The sequence below is a fragment of the Anser anser genome (assembly GCF_964211835.1).
Source record: "Anser anser genome assembly, chromosome: 8".
Taxonomy (NCBI): domain Eukaryota; kingdom Metazoa; phylum Chordata; class Aves; order Anseriformes; family Anatidae; genus Anser; species Anser anser.
The window spans coordinates 23,673,322-23,690,496 of NC_139728.1; the positions used below are offsets into that span (position 1 = coordinate 23,673,322).

A 17,175-nucleotide genomic window follows, 5' to 3' on the forward strand; every position below is an offset into this window, starting at 1 on the left:
TTGCCCAGTGCTTCTCAGTGAGCAGAAAGCAATAAGTGCAATTTAATGCATTATTTATGAGTGGTGGGAAAGTCTAAGGGGGTTTTAATCTCTGTTTCTCCACTTCCTTCCCAGCTGAAAACCATTTCACCTCCCTTCCCAGATATTCAGCTCCAGTGTGCTCCCCCGCCCCACTCCCATCTGCGCCTTATTTGTACAAATGTTCCCGTGTCTTTAGAAATCATCTTCAAAAAAAAAAAAAAAAAGAGAAAAAGAAAAAGAAAAGAAACCCCCTTGCCAAACCCATATTGTACTTAAACATTTGTGAAGATTTTGTTTCTCTCAATATGGTAGCGAGAGGGGGCTCTGGGAGGGGCTTTCTTGGAGAAATGTCTCATTCAGTCTGCTGAACCCCCTCCTTGAAGTTTCTTTTCAAGGCTGTTGGAAAGTTGGGCAAACTGAAAAGCAAAACAATAATTAGAGATAATTGCTTGTGTCCAAACACAGGCATCAAAGCCTCGGGGGTCTCATTTGTGATGGGCCTTGGTGTGTGATCCAAAAAAAAAAAAAAGTAGGAAAAAAAAAGTAAAAAAAAAAAAAAAAGGTGACCCTTATTTTATTTATTGAGTGGGGGAACAGAGAGAAAGTGCCAGATGGAAGGACCTCAGAGCAATCTCCAACGGCTCAGCCCTGCCTGCTTGGGCGAACAGGCACTGAGGCCAGGATAAAAGGGATAGAAAGCAGGGTCAGGAGAGGTTGCATAATTACCAGGGTGGAGGTAAAAGGGGTGAGGGGGGAGACGACAGGGGTGTCTCTGGCCCCACAGTGGAGATCTGTGCAGCCCCCCCAGCTCCATGAGGCTGGTGACGCCCCCGGTACCCAGGGGGCCAGGGTAGGTACCAGGGATGCTGCAGGATGCCACCCACACCAGGGCCCTTTTGGGGGGGGTGGGGGGTAGGAGCCCTGATTTTCAGGGGGCTGAGTTGCCCCCTCTCCTTCCCTCTGAGCTGGATCCCTAGTGTGGATCCAAGTGGACCCGATCTGCCCCAAATTCCTCCCTGGTGGGATGCACTTCTGAAGCCTGAGCGTGGCAACCCCCAGTTTACCCACAGCAAGGGCAGCGCTGGATCTTCAGTGGTTTTATTGTCAGTCGGGGGAAAGGAATAAGGGGAAAAGGACGTAAAATGGGATGGTGGTGGTATAAAAGAAACCCCCAAAACCATTGTAACAGACTAATTCCCTAGGCCTTGCTGGGAAGATGCATTTCCCTGGCTGCAAACGATGCTGGAAGGGGTCTAGGCAGGGGTGGGGGTACCAGATGTGGCAGGACCCCTTTCAAGGAGGCAAAAGGAAGGCAACAGATGAGGGTGAAGGGATAAGGGGGGAGCATTCCTAGAGAAGAGGGATGACGGGGTCTCTCCCTGGGACCCTTTCCTCTCCTCCGATTTTCAGAGGCGCTGGTTCACATGAAGAGGTGTAGCCAAATTTCTCTTCACCCTCCCGGTCCCTCGGTAATGGGCTTGTAATGACCTAAACGAGTTGCTGATTAGGGACAATAAATCTGCCTTTCCAGCACGGGTATCCCTCACCAGGGGGGGCGGCGGGGACCCGCCCGTCCCGGAGCAGGAGGTGCCAGCGTTTATTTCTTCGGGCTGCCGGGAATTTGGCTGCCAAGCTGGAAACGTGGGTCTCGGCTTTCCAAAAGGAGGGGATGCCAGGGCTCAGGAGCGGCTGGAGAAGCGTCTGCTGGGGCGGCTTTGCTCGCCTCGCTCCAGGGACGGCCGAAAAAAAAAAAAAGAAAAAGAAAAAGAAAAAGGAGGAATAAATAAATAAAGAGCAGGAAAGAGACGTGGAGTAAAAGCCCCAGCGGCTCTTCTGAGCCCGGCCGGACGTGCGGTCCCGCTGCACCCCCTGCGCCCCGCCGAGGGAAATGCACCGGCTGCGTGGGAACCGCGCCGCTCCGGGGCGGGAAGAAAATGAAACAAATAATAAAAAAAAAAAAATAATAATCTCGCCGCGTTAGCTTAAAAGGGACGGATCAAGGCTTGATGGAGAGCGACGCCCGGTTCGCGAGCGCGGTGTCAGGGTAACACTGCTGGCTCGGGGACGGGCGCCCGAGGGGTGCTGCCCCCCCCCCCCGCAGGTGCATGGGAAGGGGGCACCCATCGCGGGGAGCCCCGAGCGGGGTGGTCTCCCGGGGGAGAAGGGTGGCCGTGCCCCCCTCCCGGCGGAGCCTCGGGGCGCCGGCATCGCCAGGCACTTCTAATTAGCAAATAAAGATGTTGGTCGTTAGCGAGCGGCATCCAAGGCGGGCGCGCTCTCCCCGGGATGCTCGGAGCCGGGCTGCGGGGCCGAGGGCTGCGTCCTGCCCGCCGGCACCTGGCGCGCAGCTGGAGCCGGAGCCCTCCTGCTTTGTAGTTTTCTTCCCTTCTTTCTCTCTCCTGTCCCCCTCCTATTATTTTTTTCCCCCCCCTTTCCGTACAGTTAGCGAAATCCTCGTCATCCCGGAGCTCCGCTCATCGCCCCGACCCTCCCCACCGCACAGCCCTTCGCACTGCCTTTCGAGCAATGTGCCGAGTATTTTTTTCTTCCTTTCTCTTTTAGCATCTCTTATTTTCCTTCCTTCTTTCTACCTAGCAGCACCTTCTCACACCTTTTTAATTTTCCTATCCTTCCTCCACCTCTCCCCCCGCCCCCCCCCGCCCCTGCCGCTGCCGGAGACGTTCGCGGGCTGGACCCCGAAAGATCTTTTACACAATCACATCGGCTGGCGCAAAATAATTTGCAGAAATGTCGAAAACCTTTTTTTTTTTTTTTTTTTTTTCTCCCGAGTCAGCCAAAGCCACCGTTAATTTATTTTTTCTCGATTCATTTCTTTCAGTGCGATCAAGGAGGGGCTTTGGATCGGGCTGGCTCCGCCGAGGGAGGCTGCCGGTTCCGCTCCGACGCGGTTTTTCCTTTATTTTTGTTTCTGTTACATCTTTATTTTAATTTCGCTGCGGTGGTTTGTTTGCGGGCAGTCGCGCGTCCTCCTCCCGAGGACAAACGTGCGGAGAAGAGGAGGAGGAGGAGGAGGAGGAGGAGGAGCAGCCCTCCCTGCCCCGGGGCAGCTGTGCCAGGGGCCGGGGGCGACGGCGCGGTGCGCCCCCCCCGCCCCGCCGTGCCCCGTGCTTTCCAAGCGGCATTTCTCCCGCCGAGCCCAGCCAGGCTCCGAAACCAAATCAGCGTGTTTGCGTCCCCCAGGGTGGGTTTTCTTTGATAGATGGCTTCCCGGGGCTTGTGCTTCCTACCTCGTCCTGTTCCTTCCCCGGTAACTTACACGCTTAGCGCCCAAACACACGGCTGTAGCTGTGTATTTGTACATGACACACATGACAAATTCGTAATTCATTACACGATGCATTTGTCGTGGCGATGAAATACGCCTCGTGTGTACGAGGCACATTATATACGCATTACATGTCGTTCGGAATTTTTCTATACCGTTCTACATACTGCAGAAAAAAATCGAAGTAAATGTATGTATATCCTCAATTTAAGTATAAATTTTATTACACGTACTTACATGAATTGTGTTCTTCAATGAGAACAGAGAATTAGAATTTGTAGCACTGCCATGTTTGTATACGATGCACACAACTTAAGGTATTTTTAACAGCCTTAAGACGTGTCCGGGTGCATACGCACACGGTGTGTGCACGCGGAGTGGCTAAAACACGCTGCCGTCTGCGCGGGACTGTCCAGATTTACAGAAAAGAGCCCTAAATTCCTATGTATAGCGATACTTGCACGTGTGTTTGTAGCTCCGAGCGACCCGCAGCGGCTGCAGGGATCCCCGAAGGGTGGGTGCGGACACGCAGCGGGGGCGGCCGGGGGCGCTGCGGGGTGGCCGGGCACCGAAACGCGCATCTTCCTCCTCCTCCTCCTCCTCCTTCTCCTCCTCCTCTCCCGGCGCCCCCCCGCTCCCCGGGGCTCCCCGAGGAGGTGCCGCTGCCAGCCCCGCACCGAGCCCCGGTGGTGTCCCCCCGGCCCCCCGCTCCCGTGTCCCCCCGCCGGGGGAAGGGTTTGGGGGCAGGGCGATGAGCGCTAAGCGAGCGTTTTTGTAGGGAAGGGGGTCGGCTGCAAACCCGCAGCCCCTCGTAAAAAATCACGAAATCACCAGAAATCCGCGGACACCCCCCCCCCCCCGCTTTTCTCCTTGCCCAAGGATGTAAACGCGGAGCCGCTGGTGTACAGGGAATGCAGGCGCTGCGGTGGGCACTTGCCTTGGGCAACTGGTTTGGTGGGCGGGAGGGGGGAGAAAAAAATTTCTATTTTTTCCAGCCCGGGCAGGCAGGCTGCCGGCTGGGTGGGTCTGGGGGGAGCAAAAAGCTGCTCCTGCCGGGACCCGGCTGCTTTCTGGACTCGGGCAATCCCGTTTACGCTTTTGCTTGCCCACCTGGGGAAAAAACAAACAAACAAACACAAAAAAACAACCACGTGTCTCTCCACTCCGGCACTGCCTGACGCAGAGGAGAGCCGAAATCCTCTCGCGGGTTTTGTTTTAACCCACTGATGAAATTCAGAAAATTGGAAGCTGCATGCAGCCGGGGGACCAAGGCAGAAAACTGCATCGCCCATCTCCTTCTGCAGCCTGGGAAAATGGTCCTGAGCCGGCAGTAGGGCAGAGCCACCGCCTGCTGCAGTGCCAGCAGCACCGGACCAGTCTTCTTCATGTACAAATTTACACAATACGTATGAATATGCCACACAAGATGTAGCATATATAAAAGAAACAATGCACAGCATAAAACACGCACCATATTCCATTTAAGACTGAAACTGCAATAGTGCAGGAATATAGGAATGTGTGTGACATCACGAGATACTGTGTCTTGTAGGTAAAGCTCATGTTACAAGCTATTAGTTAGGCTGTGATCTTAACATCATTCATAGTCAATTAACCCTTGGGACTAAATTATCCCACCCTCCTGCTGCCTCAGGTTTTATCTACATAATCTTTCAGCCCAAATACATCAGCTGTCTCTGGGGCTGAGGCACGGGAAAATGCTGTGTCCTGTCTCTAATTTATATATGTGTGTGTACTCACAACATACATTGATTATTTCTTTGCAAAGCTGTATTGTGTGTGTATGTAGTCACTATATATGTATACAGATACTATTTCTCTTTAAAACTGTAGAATTTGGAGGTTGGGAAGGGTTTTTTGGTTGTTGTTGTTGGGGATGTGCATGATTTTGAAATGAATCCAAAAACCCAGGAAAGAAAGGAAAATCGTTCTGGAGGGGAGCTGTAGCTGAGCCCAAGGAAAACCAGCTTGCTGGTTGTACTTCTGGGCTATGAGTTTTACCTGTTCTAGGACTGGGCAAAAAGCTGGAGGCTTCATTCTGCAGCTTCTTTAGTGACCCAGTGCACATGGAGGAGAAATCTATGGGAGCTAAGCCAGAGAAGAGAAGAGCTAGCGTGTCTTTTGGTATGTTGCTAAAGCGACTGTGATCTGAAGCCAGGGATGCACATTACAGTTGTCCTTAGGAGCCCAATTTTCTCTGTCATAGCCATTCCAGGCTGTAGAAAGGAAACATCTCTTTACAAACGTAATGGGTTGCTGCTTTAGAGAACTGTATTTTCCCTTGGTCTCTGATACCTCTTCCTATATGATATTGGAGAAATCACTTAAACTTAAGTTTTCAAGAGAGTAGTAGTGCTAAGGGCATATGGGTCTGCATGTGCGTGTCTGTAAGTCACAGACAAACACCCACACGGATCCCACAGCTGTCAATAGGAAACACATGCACATCCACAGCAAATCAGTTTATGTTTTGGGGAGGATATCTATGTGGAAGATACAGGAAAAAATAGAGTATGGGTAGACAGAGACACAGCAACTGATCACAGCTTTAAAAAAAATAATAATTTGAGAAGTCAGTAAGGGAGATATTTTGCGAAGGCTAATCTATGCAAATTGACAGAAAAAAATCTATTCAAGTTAATGGCGTATCAAGCTGTAAAAAAATGTGGAGTGGAGTTTATTCTCTGCATTAGTTACACGCTATAATCTTCCGATTTCAAACTGTAATTATTTGGTCACTAAAGAGTTCTGTTTATTGCTTGGCCATGGCTTAAAGGTTACATTACGATCTCTGATGCTGGCAGCTTATAGTTCTCTTCTGATCACTGGTAATAGCGTGTACTTCAAAAAAAAAATCCACAAATTATTTCTTCTATTTTTTTTTTCCTTTTCTGCCTTCTCCTCTAAATTTAAAAACAGATTTCCAGCTTTTGTGGTTAGTTTGTACCAAAAGTGACTCATACTCATCAGACTGGACCTATTAATTTACTTGAATTGTTGTTTTTGAAAGGAAAGAAAAGAAGTTTCTTTAAAGTACCATCAAGCATGTTGTTATTTTTTTTCCCCTCTCTCGTGAAATGAGGCATATTTATTTCCTCTTGTGAACCCTGTCCAAAATAATCAAAAACAAACTGGTGGGGGAGAGGGAAGGGAACCAGACAGTTTGCCAACCTTTGAATCGGAGTTGAACCTCTTAAAAGAAGGTTTGCGATGGGCTTTGTGCAGCACCTTGCTGTAGGTTCACAAACTTTTCAGGTTATTTTCTGCCATGTGGTGATCCCCCAGGGGGCTATGGTTCAGCTACATGCTGTAAAGTATTCAATGCTTATCTGTCTGATGGGCTCAGGAATAAGGAGTTTGTAATAAAAACACTTGTTAGATTACTACTTTCCAGTCGTTTAAGGACTTGAAAAGTAGGACCATTTATCCTCCAAACTGTTGTCATCTAAGTGTTTGGAGATCTCCTATTTGCGAAGTGCAGACCATGGTCTCTGCTCTGAAGTGATTTCTATCTGCTTCTGCTTTCTGGCACAGTATAGTGGAGAAGCCCTGCTGCCTTGGGCTTGAGCTTGCTAGGGAAATATGCACACGACTATTCTGTATTCATTTCGGTATTCATTTAGAAGCATGGTCCATCAGGTCTCGTGTCATGGCTCTATCCAACAACATTCGTCACTGCTATGGGCCAGTGAATACCACAAAAATGTCCTCAGGGGCTGTGCCTTTTCCTAGGGCAGTGCCTCTTCCCCCAGCTGGAGTTTGGCTCCTGTCTCCCTCCAGTCCTAGAAGTGCTGCTGAGCCTTCTCTGGCATCGAGGTGCCACCAGCCAATCCCATAGATGGCTGCTAATCCCAGGGAAATGCCCTGTACCTCCTCCCTGGCTGCTTAAACCCAGTCTCTGCAGGTTTATTCCGTAAACCACAGTTAAAGAGTGTGGCCAGATAAAGCAGCAGCTACTCACACAGCTGTTAGCTGAGCAGAGCCACGGGGAAGCCAATAATGTGTTCGTGAGGTCTGGACTTTGGGGTTTTGCTGCTGGCAAGTGGGTTTTATTTCTGCATCTGGAACACAGCTTCCCTCAACCTTTTCTTCCTCTGCAGGTATCTCCCCTCCCAGAAGTGCAGGCAGCCAATGCACGGTCTCGGCACCAGCAGTCCCTTGTTCTGCATCGAAGTTTTCCTTGTAACAAACTGCAAAGGGTGAGTGTGCATCCTGGATCAGGACATCCCTGGCTTAAAACCTTCCCAAACTTCCAGCAGAGTCACAACAAAGCATCCCACTGACTTCAGTGAAAGGATGGGACTGGTTCCCGAGAGACTCAGGGATCCTGCATTGCACTGGGGGTTCTGGGTGGGATTTGAATCAATTGCTCAAATTAGAAAGCTGCCTGGAGTGAGCTGGTTTCAATCCCACCCCTTCCCAATTTTAGATTTTCATCTACAATTTATAATCACAATCTATTTGACAAGCTGGGGTTCTGAATTCAAGCTCTGCTGCCAAAGAGCCATGGATGGAAATAACCAAATAACTGTATGTACCTCCTGCACAACGTAGCGTGCAAACAGAGCACAAACACCCCAAATCTGTTGTTCTGTCTTTGATTTTGATTGACTTAGAAGAACCGTTAAGAATAATAATGAGAAGCTGATGACATCGCGGCCTGAGGAATGCACACTGCTAGAGAACAGATGGTGCAAAGACATTTTTTGGAAACTTTTTTTTAAAATGAACTTGGCACCTGGGCCTTTCTTAGGATAAATGCTCTAACTTGGAGCAACCACAGCGCTTGGCGGTTGGGATCCATTGAAAACCAGCGATTTTGCTACAGAGGAATGCATTTTTAGGAAGATACAGAACACTTCATGGGATTCAGGTTTCTTTCTGTGTGATAAGTACTATTTCTTCTTTCGGGCTTGAGAGTGCTCATCTCTTTACCTGCATTATAATTGGAAGGAAATTAACAATTCATTTTTGCAGCTCTAAAACTGATGTGACTCCAGGAACCAATTGACCAGGCTTTAAAGTAAATAAGTAATTATGAAGATAAGGGATCATTAGTTTGACTTTCTGCTCTCTATTTTATCAGGCTTTATCTTTTTACTTCACAGTTCTGCAAGCTTTTCAAGAGGAAGTTAAATCAATCTGTAGTAAACTTAATCCTGTCGATACTACAGTGGCTCTTCTTGATATTAATTCATTAGCTTCTTATAAATAGTCATAGCCCCTTAGATGATTTTAGGTTGAAACAGCTGATATTATTATCACTGTGTTGAACACGACTAGCTATGCTAGACAAAAATATCTCATGAAGAAAAGCATCTGCCCTTGGTCTGAAGACTTTCAACGATGGAGTCCACCCTATCCTTTGATCGATGACTCCATGTTAAAAAAAATCTATGTTTTATCGCTTATTCAAATTTGTCTGGCATTTACTTCCAAACATCAAATCTCGGTAGGCATTTCTCAGCTAGATTAAAGACCCGTTCTGTACCTGGTATTTTCTTTTTCCAGTTGTACTTGGACATCCTAGTGAAGTCACCTCTTAATCTTCTTTGCGGTAGACTAATCAGATTGAGCTGTGTAAGTCTCTTACTAGAAGGCTTTTTTCTTTTCTTTTCTTTTTTCTTTTTTTTTTTTACAGCCCTCAGATCATATGGATTTCCATACCACTTGACATCAGTGGAGATTTATGCTAGCTTGGAATTTGGTTGTATATTTCAATTACTGTGAACATTTTGTGGCCTGGGGTGGAACGCGCCTAAGAGCATGACAGATTATTTGTAACATGCGTATCTGTTAAACTTGGTTTAGCAATCAAATAGGGTAAAATTCAGCTGCATGCAGATGATCAGTAGAAAACCTTTGTCCCATTAAACTCCTTTTTCATGGGTTTACGTTCATCTTAAGTGCAATTGAGGCCATGGGAGCAAAGATAAACATCAGCCATTGAGACAGATGCTTAACTTACGCACCTCATTTTTCATGGCTTTGGTGGAGTTGTGTTGATTTACACCAGCTGAAGACTCTGGCCCATGGTAAACAGCAGAAGCGGATAAAATGGAGTCCAATCATTTGATCCTGGGTCAATATGGCAAGGGGACATAGTTATACTAGAGCAATGATGCAGGAACTTCAGAGAATCCTAGTTGCTATAGGGTTTCTGAGGTGGAATCTGGCCTGCTATTTTGGTCATTACCTCTAGTAGGTAGTTTTCCTCTTAAAATTGACACAAAGACAGAAGTAAGTGAAATTGAAATGTTCAGCTGATGGAAGTTGTTTGGAGCCTATCCAAATGCTCTCCTTTGGTTAGAGAAGCAATCCAGCAAGGTTCTGAGCAGCCATGGGACTCAGTGGTGTGTGTCAGTGCCCTTTGCAGTCTTGGTTTTCCATATATGTGCATTTTCACACAAATGTTTGGGTACATTTTTGTGCATGTAGGCTTGTATAAGTAAATGCAGCAGAAATCATAACCATTTATGTTCAAATATGCATTGTAAATATGTACATTAAATACAGGAATGTGTGCAATTATTTTACACAGAGGGCTAGATAAGACTGATGCTATGGATAGGAATGTGCGTGTGTATAAAGCTGATGTCTGGTTGTGTATGCCAGCGTGATCAAGAGAATGTGAATAGAAGTGTGTGTGTTTATGTATGCGTATGTGTAACTGGTATGGGGAAAGACCACTGGGAAATAAATGATACGAAACGTCTGTACATTCCAGAGAAATGTTCGGATCTTTGAGGTTAAGGGATATGCTCTAGTCACAAAAATAAACACACTGGTGTAGCATGCCACTGATATGTGGATAAGCTCACTAAGGACGGGTGAAGTTTCAGTTTTCACCTCCATCTGATGGTAAGCAAGCTGCTTCCCTCACTGCCTCTTTTGACAGTTCAAAGTAAAATGACATTTAAAATAAGAGGTTAAAGAGCAAAGGAAAACAGAGTTTTTCTGCTTGAACTGGGGGAAATTTGATAAACCAGTCTTCCACAGATGCCAGTGATTTCAAAAGGCTCCATTTCCTTTTGATAAGGCTCCGAGAGAGTAATTCAGAGTGGGATCTGTTAGCCAGAGCTCTTAGCTGCTAAAATGTCAGATCAGAGGCTGAACTTTCCCAAAACTAATAGTTAGTTATTGCAACGTATAGCTGATTGTGTCAAGCCCTTTACAAAATCTTTGCACCACCATTTCCATCCTGACTTTAAAATTGCACTTGATTCGCAAGAATTGTCAGAGATTGTTAATTATGGAAGACTTGAAGAGGGGCTCATGCTTTAAAGATTGACCTACTTTTTCCAGCCATTTGTGTTCTAACAAAAAATATTACCTTCCCTTGCAAACATTGCCTTGCTTGTACTCCTAGATCATGATGGCTGCACCAGGAATCCATTGGGAACAATATGAAGCATAGAAACACCCAGAAATGTGAAGGGTGGATGTTCTGACCTTTCCCCATTGACTGCACTGGAAGTTCAGCTCCTAGAAAACTGCCTGCCGTTTATCAAGTTTCTGTTGATAAATGTGGTTAATCAGTGGTAGCGAGATGCTATAATCCTGTTCAGATATAAGTAATGTGTTTCATCAGTGGCTATAATTGCAATAATAGGAACAACTATAGATTATTAAATATAATGTTAAATAAGTAACAGTGAGCTCAGTGTGAGCAGAGCTTACATTTCCAGATCAGCAGAGGCCAAACTCTGCTCACTATTTGGCTGCATCATGGCTCAAAATCTGCCTTTCCAGATAACTTAGAAACATGGCGGCACCTGAGAACAGGTTATAGCCCTAGTTAAGTCACAAAGCCAAGTTTTGCAGCTGAATCAAAATCTTTTGGACTCTTTTCCTTGACCATGAGAAGTTTCAGCCAGGGCTTTGTGGCTATCTACCTGTTTTGCTTTGGTGGCCATCTATTTACTTTGAAACCTGGAGATAGAGATCCTCTTTTAGTGATAACTGCAACTCCATGATGCTTGGGGAAAGTGGAGGCAGAAATAAGACCCAGTAGAACTCTCCTGTATTGTTGGTAGGATATATGGGTGTATATGAATTTCTCTGTGATATTCCGACATTCAACTAGTGGATGTAGTTGCCAAAAGATGTCTAATACATAAATTTTTGGACATAACTTTTCGCACACAGGAGCATTAGGACTGTAGGCCTCCCTGCATAGTCAGTCTTATGGGGGATCACAGTGAAAGAACCCTCATTCATTGATCTTCTTTTGGTCTCTAGAAAAAAGAGGATAGCAGTGGGAATTTGAACAGAATACGATTAAATTAATGTTTTTCTGGTTCAGCTGCCTGAACCTTCTCTGTAGTTTTGGGGAAGGAGGAAAACTGAGCTTTCTCCTGCTGTGAGGCTGACTGAGTGCAAGTCACTGTTTGGTCAGGGTAAAAAGGAGTGGCAGGTTACATTACCATATGCTTTTGTGCACTTTCCCCAGGTTCAGAGGGTGATAATGGGGTTGTCAGAACACCAGTGAGTTGCTCTGAGTGACAGATCAGTTATGGTATGGCTGAAAGGCCACAAGAACCAAACCTTTGACTGGGGTGGTCTGTCTCACTCCACTGGGAGGCAGTGGAAGAGCAGATACACCGATCCTTCCTCTGCCAGGAACCTTTGGGTGCTCCAAAAGTGGCTGAAAAACTTAGCTAATCTGAATGTGTGTGAAAAGGAGGAGATTACAGCCAGGACACCCAAAATGCTCTCAGAGAAGAGTTAACCAAACTCATAGGTATAAACCCAACACACTGAAAAAATAAATGAATAAATAAATTGGTCTTTAACTAATATGACCTGCCAAATCGTTAATACAACTGTGCTGATTTACATCAGCTGGGAATTTGTATGGACAGTGTGGAGTAAGACGTATGCAGACTACATAAACATGCACCCTATTGATGTGTATGTGTGTGAATAGTATAGGGAGATGGAGGATAGAAATGGGTATCTAGTTAAACAAAAATGCATAAATGCATCTTTTAGAAACAGACTATAATGTGACATACTCAAGATTCCCGTTATGAGTGCAGTGCACAGCAAACCCCTGATTTCCATTCAGGTTTTTGCAATCACTGCTATCTTAACTCCAAGCCTTGTTAAATCAACCTCAGCTGAACTGTGGTACAATGTTACAGTGCAGATCCTGCTGCTCCCCTGTGGGAAGCTAACTTGGACTCAGGAGCCACCATTTAACCTTGGAGTCTCTGAATCAACAAGGCAGTTTCTGCAGAGACACCTGGCAGCATGCGCATTTTATGCTTTAACATGGCTGGTAAATCCTGGGTGGTTAAGTAAACTTAACCTTCATTTATGAAACTTGCGAACCAAAGGGTAAAATGTGCCTTGTGCAAGTAATTACGTAAAGGTCTTAGAGACTGGAGTTATCACTTAAAGACGCCGGGCATTGCTAATGAGTTGACTGAGAATTGATCTCTCTGTAATTTAGTTATTTATATGCAGTTCCTGTTTTCCATGCTCAGCTATAGGTCAAGCCCACTTTGAACTGCTCAGAGACCCCCAAGTTTGTCAAGCAAAGTCCCAAAGCCGTGGCACAATGATATTTTAGAAAGGTAAATATTGTCCTGAGGGGCTTTAAAAAGGAGGCAAAGCTGTTTGCTTTCTAGCTGGTTCTTTAAACCGGACAACTGCTTCCTGTTACTAAGGGGTCTCTCAGCAACGTGACTTTGCTTCTGTTAAACAGAAAAGAGCTTCAGGAAAAATGTCAGTACCACCTTCCAGGTATTTCCATATCCCAGCGAGATGGGAAGGAACAGCCTTGGGTTTCTGAATAGCAGGCTGCTTGCATTATTCTGCAAAAGATGTAGGATGGGGTATAATGGATCCTGGAAACAATATAAAAACTCTGGCTGCTAAACATTACCCTCAGGGCTCGTTCTGTGCCAAATGGTTGTGAGCAATGTTCAAAAAAACCTGTTGGCTCTCCTATATACCCATGTCCGGGCATATATCACACACATCACTGGTGTGCGTTAGCGCATGTCTGTAGGCTCAGGTGAGGACTTGTTGGTGTTGCTGCTGAGAAGTTTGTGTGGACGGGCTCTCACCCTCACGAGGGCATCTCATGGGGAGTGAAAGGTGATGTTCCACTCTGTAAAGCTACATTTTGGCTGCCTGAGCTGGCACCAGCTGGTTCTGTGCTCCCTGCCCTTCCATGAACCCTGCACTCATGATGGATCTGGGTACCCCTGAGGGTGCACACGCACTCTGCCCCTGTCTGCAGATTTCAGCTGTGTGCTTGTATGGTCTGGGAAGACAGAGCAGAAGTGAATTTGAACACACCTGGGCCCAGGTAGCCAGCATCCCCCAGGAGAACAGCTGAGTTGAGGTTTTGCAGCCCAGCATTGTCAGGAAGCCTGTGATGCTCATGCCTAAATGTGGCTTTTGGGAGCTGCGTTACAGACCAGCCGTGGCCGAAATAAAGCCAGCAGTGCAGGTGGGCATCCTGGAAATAAAAGGGCTGAGCATGCTTCAGGTGCTTCTTCATCTGACAAGGCAGACGTCTGTGGAGGGCTTTATTCCTCCTCTCAGGCTGGTGTTACTGAAAATATTGGCACTTGTGGGTGAGAAGCTGTCTGTAGATAGCTGAGGATGTAAGAAACTGGCTACAAGGGTGTGAAATTTGCTCTGTAAACAGTGATGACTTGCAAGAACAGGGCATTGCCGTGAGCTGGCAGCTGCTGAAAATAGGGCTGAAATTACCCTCCTCTAACTCACTTTCATAGCTGCTGTGTTGTTTTATGACTCACTGGTGCAGATGAACCATTTCAAAACAGTCTTGCTTGGCTTACAGCTTCCTCTCTATTTCTTTTCTTCTGTTCAGAATACTTTGGGCTTGTAGCCAAGTATTCTGCATAGACCATTGTCCTCTCTCGTGCCTCCTTACTTGTGGCTGAGAGACTGCAGGTCCCTGGGGCAGCTGAGTCTTCCAACCTAGCAAGCCATGAGATTTCTTCGGCTTTAATATCTACAGCCTCTGTGTAAGGAGTTAAATCAGGCTCTGCCACACTCCTCTCGACCACCTTATTGCAATCCTGTGTCTGCCAACACCCTTGGGGCAGCGGAGGAAGGGTGCTGTGAAGGTGGCACGAAGCTTGCTACCAGGGCTCTGCTCATGACAGCAGCAGGTATCTTGCACCAAGACCTCTTGTGGCCCACGGATGCTGCCACAGAGCACCTCTGTTAGATAGCTGTCATCTCTTAGGCTGTCTTTTGCCCCAAGAGCACTTCAGGCACTCGGGATGGCCACAGACCATTTCTATCTTCCTGTCTCATCCCTAGATAGATTTGAGGGATGACTATTGGGCATGTCAGCTTGGTCCTGCTGGTGAAAAGAGAGGGAGACTCCTGAAGCCTGGAGGAAATCCATGGGAGAACCTTACACAGGTATCTCTCTTTCTGCCTCTCCTCACCAGTCCTCAATATCTGGGACCTCACCTAAAGATCTGTTTCAAGGGGCAGTTCCCAAACAAGCGGCACCATCTCTTCAAGGAAAACCTTCCCACCCTTTGAACCTTAATATACCTCTCTTCCTCTTTGCACCCACCAGGCTCCAGACGTCTCCCCTACATCTCCCCTCGGCGATCCAAGCCCTTTCCTCCATCCCCAGCAGCATCTCCAGTTGCTTCAGTCGGAGCTTTGCGGGGCGGCCGCCGTGCAGGGAGGAAGGCAGCCTTCGCCATCTAGTGAGCATCGCACACCATCACCGGCAGCTGCGCCTGAAGGAAGGGCTGATCCATTTCTCCCACGAAAACCCCTTTTTTTCTCACCTCTGAAAGAACATACTAACATGCCATGCTGAAACCTATACAGTACTCTCCTACCCACCGTCATTAACGTCTTGCTGACAAGCTTGTATGTACAGCAAATTGATCTTACCCAGAATTTAAGCACTTAACATCCTGGAAGGACCACTGCTGCTAAAGATGTTTTCTCCCCTGCTCTGCTTGGGATTGCAGGCAGAGCCACGGCAGCACCAAGGGAATGGAGATGTGGATCAGTGTGACGTGGTAGTTTAGCTAAAAATGTAATATGAAATAAGCAGGTGGTCTGTGGCAGTATTAAGAATGAAAACAAATATATATATTTTTTTCTGGGATGCTCACGCATGTATAGGGTCCAAATCCCTGTCACAATTTAAGAAGTGTCTGATAAATGAATGCTTCTTTAGAGGGTTTCTAAAGGTTACCTGACATCTGCCAAGAGACACTAATGGGCAGGAAACAGGGCAGGAGTGGGGGGCTATTGATAGACCCGTTCCTGCCTTCCTGTCTGGTTTTCTACTGCATGTCCCCTATTTTTAGCCTGGTTTCCAAAGGAAACAGGGGGTTGCGTGATTGCTCTGCCCACATCTGTCTATCAGTCCCTGCCTAATCACTCAGGCAGGTTTCAGCCAGGTTTGTGCGTGGAGCAGCCTTCTATCAGACTCCTTTGTGTCCCCTAGAAATAAATAGCCAAGGGAGAAGGAAGGACCCCAGCTCAGTGCCCTGGCTGAAGGGAGAGTTGTTGCATGAGCCCAGCATTTTATCAAGCTCTGGTGAAGCCACGCGCACGTGGGTTTCAGGAAATGGGGTTTCATAAATTCATCTCTAAAGTATTATCATGGTTAATTAGTGTTCTAAATTTAATACATAAAACATTTGATATGACATTGTATTATTAATTTAACTGTGACAGCATCTTAACAGCACTTGGTTAAGGAAGAAATCTAGTGTGCCAGGTACAAACGTATAACAAACGTGCAGACGATCCCAGCCCCTCCAGACTCTCTCCAGGACCATTGGATGCCTGATTGCACTGATTTTGCTGTGGCAGCTGAGATGATTCATGCCAGGGTCTGCACGAGCTCAGTGTCTGTGCCCTGAGGCCCTGCTCCTGGGCAGGGTGGGCAGCTTGGTGTCTCTTCAGGGCATCACAAGTCACAGGCACCGTACTGGTTTATGATGCTGTCAAATTCCAGAGCTGAAAGCTATTTTAAGAGTCTTATTTTAGGAAAATAGGAAGAGATTGTCTTTGTTGTTAAATCTGAGGTACATCATGAATTAGAGCTTTGAGAAGCTAGAGAAGAGCTCAGTTCATTGGGGGGGTGATGATACGAGACTGACCCATCCATGTGTATCTCTGTGTCTCTGAGACCCTTCAGAATGAGCTGTTGCAACACAGAAGTCATATGTTGGGCTTAACCCTCCAACTGCTGTAAAACATCTTTTAAGCGTGTTGCTGTGATCCTTTCCTGCATTTATCTTGTGCATTTCAGGGATCAGGGGAGAGGTCAAGGGTTATCTTGAAGGTTAGGAGATGCGCCCACCACCAAGAGGCATTCCTGAACAGTGTCAATATTTGGTCTTACACAGAAAATATGAGCAGGAGATAAGAGGATGCTGAGACACATCCGCTGGGAAGGGAGGTGCTGGGCATCCAAAGAGGAGCATGAAGGTGGGGTCACTGGGGCAGAGGACTGCCCATAGTCCATGTCACAATGGTGGCACCGCTCTGCAGCTCGCCCACGTTTCTCTTTCCAGGTCACATGCAGGTGGAAAAGCCTCATCACACCTTAAAGGAAGCAACAAGCAGCTTGGCCAAGGTCAAAGAACACAACCTTCTTCAGACCTAGAGTCCTGAGCCTCAAACCCAAGTGCATCTCACTGCTTCCCAGGTTACAAATGGAGAGCCCATGTATCCAGCTGAAAAGTGCAGTGTTTTCTGGAGTGCAGTGAGGCAGCTGGTTGCCCATGTACCCCACAGAGCAGAGGTATGTGATGGCTTGATGCCTAATGGCTGCTATATTTAGTAGACACTATGGGATGAGGGCTCAGTCC

At 46.9% G+C, this 17,175-nt stretch overlaps 1 long non-coding RNA gene across 2 annotated transcripts in view; it reads left to right on the plus strand.

Moving 5' to 3' along the window:
* Window positions 1-17,175, plus strand: part of LOC310903058 — a 200,569-nt gene that overhangs the window by 169,906 nt on the left and 13,488 nt on the right. For both annotated transcript variants that reach the window (XR_014587247.1, XR_014587248.1), the window contains exons 4-5: window positions 7,429-7,527; window positions 16,879-17,108. This is a non-coding gene — a long non-coding RNA (uncharacterized lncRNA). The remainder of the gene's footprint in view (window positions 1-7,428; window positions 7,528-16,878; window positions 17,109-17,175) is intronic.